General features: G+C 36.9%; 1 protein-coding gene across 1 annotated transcript in view; it reads right to left on the bottom strand.

Moving 5' to 3' along the window:
• LOC134803927 (amyloid beta A4 precursor protein-binding family B member 1-interacting protein) overlaps positions 1-9,285 on the bottom strand; it is a 102,004-nt gene extending 92,719 nt beyond the window's left edge. Inside the window, exon 1 of the mRNA XM_063776745.1 lies at positions 8,972-9,285. The gene's annotated coding sequence lies outside the window, so the exon portion shown is untranslated. The remainder of the gene's footprint in view (positions 1-8,971) is intronic.
• Positions 9,286-12,014: the final 2,729 nt, after the last annotated feature.

The following is a 12,014-nucleotide window of genomic DNA, read 5'->3' as shown; positions in this document are numbered from 1 at the left end:
ATTGTTCGGGTGTCGGTAAGCGACGCGCCGCTTTCTCGCTACTGCATACTGTCCGATTGTAATTGTCTCTGACCAACTTTAGAGCCAAATTCTAGGCAACTCAAATAAGAAGGCAAATTAAATGTAGCTATAGGTATAGCTACGTATACATATATTCCTTGCCCCATTATACAGGTCCTTAGATAAGGTTAATTTGTGCAATATATTAAAGTCTATTATTATATTTATTTAACTGATAGACTTAATATCAAAAGGGCAGGAATTCAAGAGTTTAATCAGTAATTAGGTACAGAAAAACGTTTTAAAGTGTAACCGTCTTTGTTTATAAACATACGTATAACATATACGTAAAACATGCTCCTTCTTTTTATACTGAAACGTTATAATCCACATAATTATAAGGCTGTTAAATCATATCAAATCATTTAGCAATTGTCGTAGTCGGGACACAATTAGTCCTTCATTATTGTCAACTTTTGGATTGCAACATCTGCATAAACCTAATAGTCCCAGGTCTCAAAATTAGAATTGGTAGGATATCTATCTACCACTGCTACGTCCTTGTATCATAACACCAAAGACACATTAGCTACCGAATCACATTTGGCCTACATTATTTCATCTATATCTACATTCTCGGTGTTAATGTTAGCACCCTTTAATCCCGTTATTTTTTCCGAAAAGTGATGAACCCTGATAGTACGGGAAGTAGGTAGTGTCATAGCCGTCATAGGGTGCAAATTTTGGTATCGGATGAATTCACTTAGCACAGATACGTAAAGCTAAGCTAATTGAGCCCGGTAGACATCCGCCACCCCTTGGCAGGTAGGCAGGGGGGGCAGTCAAAGTAATTTGTAATGGAGTCAAGCTTTCAACTCCTTTTTAACCCCGTTAGAGGATGAATTTTTAAAAACGCTGAAATTGCTTTTCTTGTATTCTAATAATATATGAATATACAAAGTTTCAAGCCCCACACTCGAAAAAAATTTTGATCTCCATACAAATTTTCAACCCCTATTTCGCCACCTTAGGGAACGAATTTTCAAAAACGCTGAAATCAGTTTTCTTGTATTTTAATAATAAATATTTTAACGAAGTTTGAACTTCCTAGCTTAAAATAAAACATGGACCCCATACAAACTTTCATCCACTTTTTACTTTGAGCCAAAGTGAGGAAAATCGAGCTCCGTCATTAACCAATATCGACCCAACAGAACCGATTTATGTCAAGCGAGGCCCAAGGCTAAGATCTATCTAGCACCAAAGACCTGATTCCGATGCCTCCCTATGCGAGGCTAGACTCAACTGCAGGTAAGCAAACGGCTTAGAATCAAACGCCAAGTGTGAACTTGGCTGACGGCCGAACTCTGCAAGGACGGGGTCGGCGGCCTAGAGCGCCGATTCTGTAAGAGGCCGAAGCCCAAGCTCTGCTCTCTTGCAGAGCAGAGCTTGGAATTAAACTATTGGTCCAGTGTAACCGAGCGGAGCTTTCCGGCGCATTCGTGAGAGGCCAAAGGCCGAGCTGCAGTGGAGCAAAGATCGGACGAGAACCAATGACCAAGCGTTTTAAAAAGCGAGGCCGAAAGTTGAGTTCCAAACAGGGCCGAGGACTTGGAGGTTCAGATAGCGGTTTTTTTCCATGCGAGCGATGCGAGGCCAAAGATCGAGGAGCCAGAGAGCAAAGCTTGAAATTTGAACAATGGCCAAGTTTAAATGAGTCCCGATTTTGATGCCCTTCCGTGCGAAGACAGCGCTCTATTTCGCCTATGGGCTCGATTCGGATTTTGAAATAGACATCTATTAGATATCTTTTAGACATCACCAAGATACGATAACGATATGTTTAAGATCTAACCTGTCAAATATGACATTTCCGCGATTCTGGAGATACTCTTGAACGATTTCCTCAGGATATGACTTAGAGATCCAATTCACATCTAATAGATATCTTACGCTATCTAACGTAAAAGTGACATTGGTTGCCCGAATTGCGCTGCAAAAGAGAACTAGTTGATATCTAAACTATAACGTATCTAGAATGGATCTAGTACGTGTCGTCTCTTGTGAATATCTTGAAGTTCGAATACAGCAGTATTTCTTTTTCATTTGCATTGCCTAGCCGCCGAATCGCAAGCTGCCATTTGTTAGTTTCAGCATGGGCAAGAGAAAGCACAGCAAGTAAGTTGAGTAAACTATCCTCCGAAATTATATACATTTGATTTATTTATAAATGTTATATAAGTTCCCGGAACCATTAACAACCATCGTCTTCAGTTTAGACACAGGCCCATATCTGAAGATATTAATTTCGTTGCCCTAAGACTATTTAGGTGGTTTTTGAATTATATGGACCTAAAATACCGTTTGAATGTCTATTAACTATTCGGAGTGGCGCCGCTAAAGATTTAAACTCTATTTAATATATATATTCTGATTCTGAAAGTAGTAGTATCTAACAAGGTCACGCCGATTCCACGCCGATGGCGCAGCGTCGGCGGCGGCGGTGCGAAAAATTTGTCGGCGGCGGCGGCGCGCCGGCGCGGCGCTCATATCTACTACCCACCAGGGGGTGGCGGATGGCTACCGGGCTGGATTGGCTTAGCTTTACGTATACTACATCTGTGCCAAGTGAATTCATCCGATACCAAAATTTGCACGTCCCATACATTGGGTGACACTACTTCCCTTACTATGAAAACGCACTTTATAATTTTATATTAAATAAACCACTATAGTTCGTTTTTTTTAGCATTAGAAATAAGGTAAACAATCTTGATGTGTCTTTTAATTGAAAAACACATTTTAAAAATAAGTTACGGCAAATATGTAACAATTATGAATCTAATACGATCATTTATATTCTTCTGCTTTCATAAATGATAGTTACTGATTTTTAATAAGCCTTTTTCAATTAATAGACATGCCAAAATCGCTTACCTTCTTCCAAGTTCTTTCTAATGCTAAAATAAACGAACTATAAGTTGTCAGTAATTATGTCATAGCTCGGTTACAGTACTAAGTAATAAAATGTATGTAGGTAATGGGTGGTGGTAGGTGGTAGATAGTAAAATGGCGCTCGCTACCGGATCCCTCGTGCTCTCGGACGGAAACGGCGCGGCGTCCGCGCCTCCTGCTCGCGGCTCGCCTCCCTAGGGGTGAATGAACGTCTTACTACACAGATTTCTATTACGTGAACTCGATTGCCAGACGTTATGCGCTACGCCTAAACAAATGTAGATAATTTGCTTAAATGGGACTTTTTAACGTTTTTTCTAACTGTCATAATCATAAAATGCTTACGCACGTTTTGGTAATATAATACACACTTTCTTATCCGGGTAAAAAAGAGTAAATTTATGCACAAATCTGCCATGAAACCGAAATTGTTTAAATTGACGTACGCCAATAATCAGACTTCAGATCTAAGTCGTGGAAAAGGGCTCTCAATATTTTGGTAGTTGAATTTAGAGGACTTTCCATTTAGGTATAGAAGTTGCTTGAAAAAAATGGTCCAGTTAATACGATTACTAAAACCGTATTCGACTCATGGAAAAAAAATCATTGCTTAATAATTCTAGTCGTATTCTTATAGCATCTTTTTAGTTTTTTAACGAACTAAAACCAGATAAAAAGAAATTAGTTCACTAGGCTAATTTCAGATTAAATGCAGGTATGACTTTTCTAATCAGTCCTAAAATACCTATCACGAGTCTTATCTGCTGTTTCTGGTGCGATTCGGACGCACACATTAGTAGGTATATTTTTTATATAATCCCAATGACGTAAGGTAAATAATGGATTACCCACGTTGAATTCGACTGTACGGTACGATGATGATAGGGTATTTTACATTTTTTTATGAATGGTATCAATCGATCAGGTTTGTTTTGAGGATCAAATGTCTGTATGGGACCCATTGTCTTAAAGCAATACAAATGTCACAAATGATGGTCAAAGTCTGGCAGTGCACTTTACTGACGAAACGCTTCTAACAAAATGGCAATACATCGTGACGTCACCATGTAACGTTATAGGCCGTTTCGAGGTAAGTATGGAAAACATGGAAATTGCGATTTTGTCGGTGAAATATTGCTTTTATGTATATTGTTGGTATACAATTTAAACTTTGAAGTGTTGTATTTTTTAAATAATTCCGTATATTATTTAAGTTTCCAATTTATTGTGATAAATTGCTCATTTTCTAGCTATTTAACATATACATATGTAGGTATAATAATATAAATGTAAAAGCGAATAAAATAGCATAAATGATTCCCCGTGCCTTCTGAATAACTAAAACTTATTAATACTTCTAATAATCTATTTAACTGGATTTAGTTATACAATTCAACATGTGTCAACAACCCTATTATGTACCTTAGAGTCAGACATTCAATTTAGGTTATACAGACCAATTCGGTCGACCGACAGGCAGACCAAATCCGCAGTGTACCTAAGCTGTACTAATTAGTCCACCAGTATCGTAATACTTTGTTTATTTACGATAATGGCTTGTTTCGCTGCTTTGTATATACTTAGGTAAAAATATGTCACTAAATAGGATGATATGATCGAAACAGTCGTGATAATTGTACGTATAAAATCCACGGGGAGGGTGGAAAGGTCGTAGTGATGTCACAGCCGGCAGGGCACTCCCTTGTCGGGGCCCGGCTGTGACTCATCACTTGTCAGCCTAATAATATGACTGTAGGTATATACGTTGCCAAAAAGCGCTAAGACTTTTTAAATCCTCCATTTTCTGAACTGGACCTACTACACCTTAACGACTACGCGGAGTAAGTCACGGGCGGCTGGTAGTGTACTATAAATTATTATACCCACTTGCGTGTGTGCAATAGTGCACACTAGTATAGATAAATACGCGTTAAGCTGGATTTCAAGGAAATCGACACCTCACGTTGCGGTCTTGGCCTTAGATCAAGTCACGTCTCGGGTCCAATATCAGTTATATAGCAATAAACATCAATTTATTTTTTATTCATACGTCTAACATATCTACGATTTTCTGACGATATCGGTATTTTAGTGAAACTCCCAAGCGTACTTAAAAAGTAAAATGCTCTATGGCAGAAACGTCGTATCTCATTCTGCACACTTTTTAGAACAACAATGAATTCTTTCAGAGCATCAGAAATGAAACACCAACATGCACGAAAATGAAATAGACATAAGAATAAACACAACATGGAAAAAGTATCTGAATGGCACAAAAATAAATCTTCACAATCTAAATCTCAAGAGGAAAGTTATGGATTCATGTAACATACGGCCTGTCTTGCCAGAGCGCCATGGAAAGAAGTATCCTGAAACCGAGAAGAATAGATAAAACACGAAATGAAGACATACTTATGCAATATAACAAAATTCGGGTCGGGACAAAAATAAGTCATCTACATAATGGAGATGTATTAACACACAGCTGTAATGGGTCTATTAAGTTGCCTTTGAAAAATATAACGATAACACGCGAAGGGTCACATACACGTTTGCCAAATTGCATATTTGCCGTTGGTTTTTGTTAAAACCTTAAATTCATAGTTGCTAATATGTTACATTTTACATAACCGTAAAATCAGTGAACATTAATTTATTATGAATCTATTTCAGTAAATATTATTTACGTGAAGTTTTCGCTTACTAGTAGGTAAAATATAATTTTACGAAATGGAAGGAAACGCCGATTTATTAAATAATCTGATCGTAAGTACCTACTGGTTCCAATGTGCCCATCGGTAAATTGGAAGGTCTGAATAACGCGACTTGGAAATTCCAAATGAAGTTGTTATTGATAGACAAGACAATGGCTTATGGGAGTTTGCTAGCGGGTCTGGTGATGCGTTAAAGAATCCCACGAAATACCAAACAGCCTATGCAAAAATTAGTTTGAATTTGCTATCCACATGTCAAAAATGCAAAAACAGCTTCTGAAGCATGGAATAACTTAAAATCGGCATATGAGAATACTGGCATAGGTAATTGCATAAAACTTTCTTTAAAAAGGAAATATGTAGCTCAAATCAAATATGAAGATTTTAAGAGTATGGATCTTGGAAATATTATGTCCGTAACTCAAGAATTAGTTGATATTGGCTGCAGTATTGATGATGAGGAGCTAGCAGAGTTGATGCTAATTGGCATGCGATATAATGTTGATCCTCTGAATGGCAATGGAAGCTTCAAGTACAAAGCTGTCATCTGATTTTATTAAATGTCAATTAATTCAAAGCGAACTCAAAAAGGAGTCATCAAGTTCAAATTTCGAAGCATCTGAAAAGGCTTTAATGACAAAGAACAAATTCATTCCTATCTGTCACAACTGCCATGTGAAAGGACATATCAAGCCGAAATGTCCTAAGTTGAAGAAGAATTTAAGCAATGATTCAAGTCAATAACCTTCATCACTTAAAAAGGGAATTAATGCTTCTTTATTTTCAACTGAGACTGCTTTAGTTACTAATGAGATAATTGAGATCGCGATAGTTGGTTTTTAGATACTGGTTGCACTAGCCATATGATATGACAAACAGAAGAGATTGGTTGTTAAATTACTCTTCTGATGTTAAATCCCAAATTACTACTGCCAATAGTGATACAATGTATTGCGAAGGTGTACGGAATGTCAATGTATTATTATACTCGTACTATTATGTAAATACATTTTTATATTGTTTTATTGAAGTGGTATTCGTTACAGCTTGTAACAAGAATGCAAATAGTGGCACACGTTGTTTAGTCTGCCGCTGGCCGTTACGATATCGCACGCTGCGGGGCAACCGACGGTTGGAAATTACGTTTCACCACGCTCTTTTACAAGCTCACGGACTGCCTCCCTATATCCCATAGATAGACTATGAAATTGAAGGATTGACGAAGACTCCCGGTAAAAAAGCGCCGGTTTACTAGTCTACTATTCATTTTATATGCACTGTTGCTGAACCCCAGGCTTACCTGTGGCAGCTAACATGCAACTAATCAATAAGGATTAGCTGCCATTATTAATAACTGTATATTAATCTTTGGGAAAGGGTAGGTACTTTTCGCTAGCTTGTTTTTCACCTACTAACTAAGTATGTAGTACCTATGTAAACCACCACCTACCCATTTATGAGCAGCGAAGTAAATCAGGCGCCCACACGTTTTCTGTCATTGGTGATATTGCCTTCCTAAGCACCTGTAGCGGGAAATTGCGTAATTTTGCTAGTTTATTATAATACAATCTCGTGTAGGTTGACGTAAAATATAATGTATGGATTAATAGAAACGCAAAGTCCGATGGAAAGGAAAAGGGGACGTTCTTTGCTAGACCTTGATTTTTTCAATTGTTTAGTTCCCAAAGTGAAGAATTGCAGGGTATCAGAATATTTTTAGTAGGTAGTTTAGGTCTAGGCAGGGTGTAATGTTGATAACTGGCGTGCTCCGACGATTAGCCGTGCGTGTGTTGGTTATGTTTGGCCGATTCCCATGCAACGTTGTCAATTATTGTCATCGTTCGGTGGCGGTGATTATCCACTCCATCATGTATTCCCTAATAATGTGTACGTTTTAACTTGCCAATCGTACAACAAACCTAGGATTTAATTGGACGTCATTTCGAGAAAATAATCCAATCCACAAAAATCGGTCAATAGAAATTGAACTAAGTATCTATCAAAAAGAAAAGTCATCCATTTAAATGATCAATTTTGGAGGATGGATCGTTTTCGTTATTAGTCTAATAATGGTAAGACATGGGTAAGACCTTTCAGGCAGGCTAGTAGAATTCTGTAAAATAGCAGTTGCAAGCAAGACAGCAGCGGAACTGTGCGTTTATTACGAGCGCGACCATTGATCCCGCCTTCCCGCCCCGCGGCGACTATTGAACCCCTGCAAGACTAACGTTTTTCTATACACTTCACACCCCCTGAAAAAGGTTTTAGAGACCTGATGGGCACATTCCCCTGGCGTTTAATAACATTTTATCGTACGATTAACTTTAGTTCTAGCACTTAAATGTATTGTTAGGAATTGCACTAATGTAAGTAAGTATGTAATTTAATTACATACATGATTACATACATTTAAGACAATTGTCTTAAATTGAATTACAAGATATCAAGCAAAAAATGCGACCGCAACTGAAAAAATTCGGGGTTCGGATTCGTTCAAACCGGTGATAGAGGTAATTCGAAAATAGCTCAAAGACATTTAGAAAAACTTTTATGCAATTTATATGCGGGTTTTGCTGCCTACAGCAAGTACCTACCCATACCTACTTCAAAACTATAACTGTACCTTAATTTATATAAGGATTCAAAATTACAAACGAGACATCCTAGTATATTGTAGGTACGGCGTTCCTCTAGAAAGTGCCCGGTGCAGCAGTGCACAACTTGGCGAGCTATTTATTGTTATTGCATGGAATGGTAAGGTAATTTGAAAGGGTTTCTTACTTTACTAGTTACTTTTAATTTTTTTTTTCATTAAGGTATTGTGTCCGCTATTACATAAACTTACACACAGTTTTTGGTTATAAGCATATTAGGTTGGCGGGGGTGAGCTATTTACCTTATAATTTGACATGTCATAAGTTATAATATTATAAGGCAAATAGCTCACCCCCGCCGACCTCTGGATAAGTTATAACTTTATAAGTAGGAATATACCTATATTACCTATATGTTAAATTGCACATTGGATGAAAGAAAATCCTACTCCTGCAATAAAACAGAAGTAGGTAGTTACGTACCTATGCTATAAGCAAATTCCAGACAGCATTTTATAAAAAATCCTATTACAATAGGTGCCCTAATCTCATTTAAGTACGACTCCAAATACATGTAGGTATATACTACATGTAGGAAGGGTGCCTATATGGTTAGATCTAGATGTAATTAGCGAGTATGAAGAAAATGATCTTGATCTTCAATAAATCTCGTTTCAACATATGCACTACGAAACATTTTAAACTTACCATCATACAACGCCGTCCGTCACAATTCAAAACATATATGTAGTTCACTCACTGTCTGTAAAGTAAACACGATTTGTATCTCACAACTTAGTAAAACTTCTTAGAGGACCGAATGTAATTTCACTTACGGAATGTTTACTAGTTAACAAAATTATGTTTGTGATCCCAAGAGTCGTCAATGCATTCCGGTAAGATTCATTGCACACTGAAACAGAGCCCGTCCAGCCAGTGAGTACGACGGTCGACACCCGTGCCGTACCGACCGTACTGACTCCATACGGCTACGATAGGAGAGGGATACCTAAACATAATGTGTAGGCGGAAGCGTATCTTGCATTGGTATGAGTCGGGAGCGGGACGGGTCGGCGCACTGCGAGAGTGTATACTGGATCATGACGCGCCATCTATTAGCTCCCGCTGGTATCGTTGTCATCCTAGCTAGCGCTAATCTGCGGAATTAGCGCCATCTGTGGTGAAAGCTGTTAGGTTGTAGCGACACGTAGTGTCATTAGAGGGCGCACCAAAGGTTATTCTTTGTTAATACTACTGCCTCTTACGATTATCACAAATTAGATTCATATATCAGTTTATCTACAAAATACTCTAAATGGATGAAGCATACCTACAGATTCTCAATCAGTAAAATCAACACACATAGGCGCCCCCATAATAAATTTAGTATTCTTAAGATATAAGACATAAGAAGAATAATAAGATCTAGATGAAAAAACAAGGTAAACAAATAAGCAAGATATTACCTACGAAATATACAGATTGATTCAGTTCTGTCTGCGGTACCCAATCTACCCAAGAAAATAGAGTCCCTATTTACATTCCAAAGAGTTTTTAGCTCGGTGGCGATCTGTTACGTGATTGCCAAATTTTTAATTTTGCCTACATTTCGAAGAGTTAGTACTTATAAGCAAAGATATAATATATGTAACTCCGTATAAGATAAATAAACTCTAAGAAAAAAACGTGCCTCGGAAATCAAGAAAAGTCATTCTCGAATAGATGGCGCCATACCTTTGGCCTATTCTCGGCTAGATGGCGTTGACGGCGCCGTTTGATATTTAACAATTTTAACACATATCAGTGAAAGAACATGGGTCACTATGGAACAATAAAAATTAAAAATCATTTATCCGTAAGTATACATATTTTGATTAATTTATACATTTTCAATATTATTTTAAGTTTTAATCGTGTGTCGATAGATGGCAGTAAATGTACCGTGACTACAAAATTTACTATGGCAATAGCCCTATATACTCTTTGGTATAAGTATGTTCATTTTGGCTACTTTCAACTCATCTATACTGATAGTTACATTTCGCCAACTTTATGTCATTTAACTTTATTTTTCCTTATTTGCCAATGTTATTAAATTGACCCATTAACAGTCTCTGTTTGTCAATCTATAGACAGTCGTAGATAAAAGTGAAATGACAAAATTAAATTTATTGACGTTTATTTATTTACCAATAAAACATAAAATACATATTATATGTCTTCTGCTAAATAAATTAACATATTTATCTGTATGTTATATTTATGTCTTAAAAAGTTAATAAACTTTAAAACTTATTGAATAATGGAACTTTAGACAGCCTTTCTAAGCTTGTTTTTAAATCAATGTCACCCAGCAAATAATGTTCCGTAATTTTCGATATTCTTTCATCTGTAATCCTGTCTTGTCTTTCAGTTGTCGTTTTCTGCCATAAGGCACATATACATTGTTGCAGCGAATAGTGAAATAATAATGTACACATTCAGCCCTCAAGGCTTGTACAAATGCGTGAAAATTTCGATTTCTCTTTAGTTTCTTTTTTTTAAGGACGTGGATTTCTGGATTTTATATGCAATAGCTTTGTTTAATTGAAAATGCCAAACTTCTGCGGGATTTATCGTACGGTGCCGTACACCATAGCATGAAATATAATTAATCATAGATGGAGTCATCCATTGCTTTAAGAAATAATCCATGAAGTCATTCCACTTCAAGGAATCATCATCTCGGATTTCAAAGTTGATGGTCCCTCACTCATGCAAGTTGTTGGTAAATATGCTAACGCCGCATACAGTCGTATGATGTTTTTGTGTTCCGGTGTGTCCCAAATTGTGAGTTCAATTGCCTTTTGCCTCAAAACGTGACAAAAATGAAATAAACACCCATGGATATTAGTGTCTGGATAGCATTATTTATTCGCGTTAACGGCAGACATCTCAAAATCACTGTTGTAAACTTGCGGTCGAAAGTCGGGCAAATGTACTTCCAATAATTTAAACGGTCGAAGTTTTTTTTTCTGTTTGGGAGGAGGGCAAAGATTACTGGTACTATTTTAGTTTTGTCAGTAGAAATGCTGATGTCTCCATGAATTGTAAAGAGTTGTTTAAATGGGCCAGGTACACTTTTGAAATTACCATTTCCAAAATATACTTTGATTTCTTTCAATTTGCGTTTTGCTTCAGGACTTACAAAAACCAAAATTTTATCCTCAGTTCCGTGTTCGACCAGTAAAAAGTTTTTAATAGCTAATTTTTCTAAAAAATTACAGATTCTAGCCCTCCAAACGTTAATTTTTCCAACTGTAAATATTGTTTTCTTGTCCTGTAAAGTGAGTTTTTAACTTTTTCAAAACAAGGAAAATATCAATGTCAATAGTGACAATCTCAAAAGTAAAAGAAGTACATTACCTAATATAAAAGTACAAATCTATTTTGAAGATGAGCGGTATAACTCTGAGCCCTCCAGTAAATGAAAATGAGACACTTCTGGCACTTAGAAGAACACCCGAGTGGCCGAACTGTATATTTGGCGGTTGCCCTAATATAGAACTGCATGATGTCCCATATATGTTGAAGGCAAGACTCTTAGTCAAATATAATTTATATATATCCCCGATGACGAGAGCATGTTCATTCCACTTGAACACGGATATGACTACTGATGTTGTCTGGGAGTAAATATCAAATGGCGACGACAATTTAAGGGATTTCAATATGTATCACATGCAAGATATAATTAGTATTTTTATATATA

This window comes from Cydia splendana, chromosome Z (assembly GCF_910591565.1).
Source record: "Cydia splendana chromosome Z, ilCydSple1.2, whole genome shotgun sequence".
In the NCBI taxonomy this organism is placed as follows: Eukaryota; Metazoa; Arthropoda; class Insecta; order Lepidoptera; family Tortricidae; genus Cydia; species Cydia splendana.
This window is presented reverse-complemented; position numbering and strand designations above follow the sequence as displayed.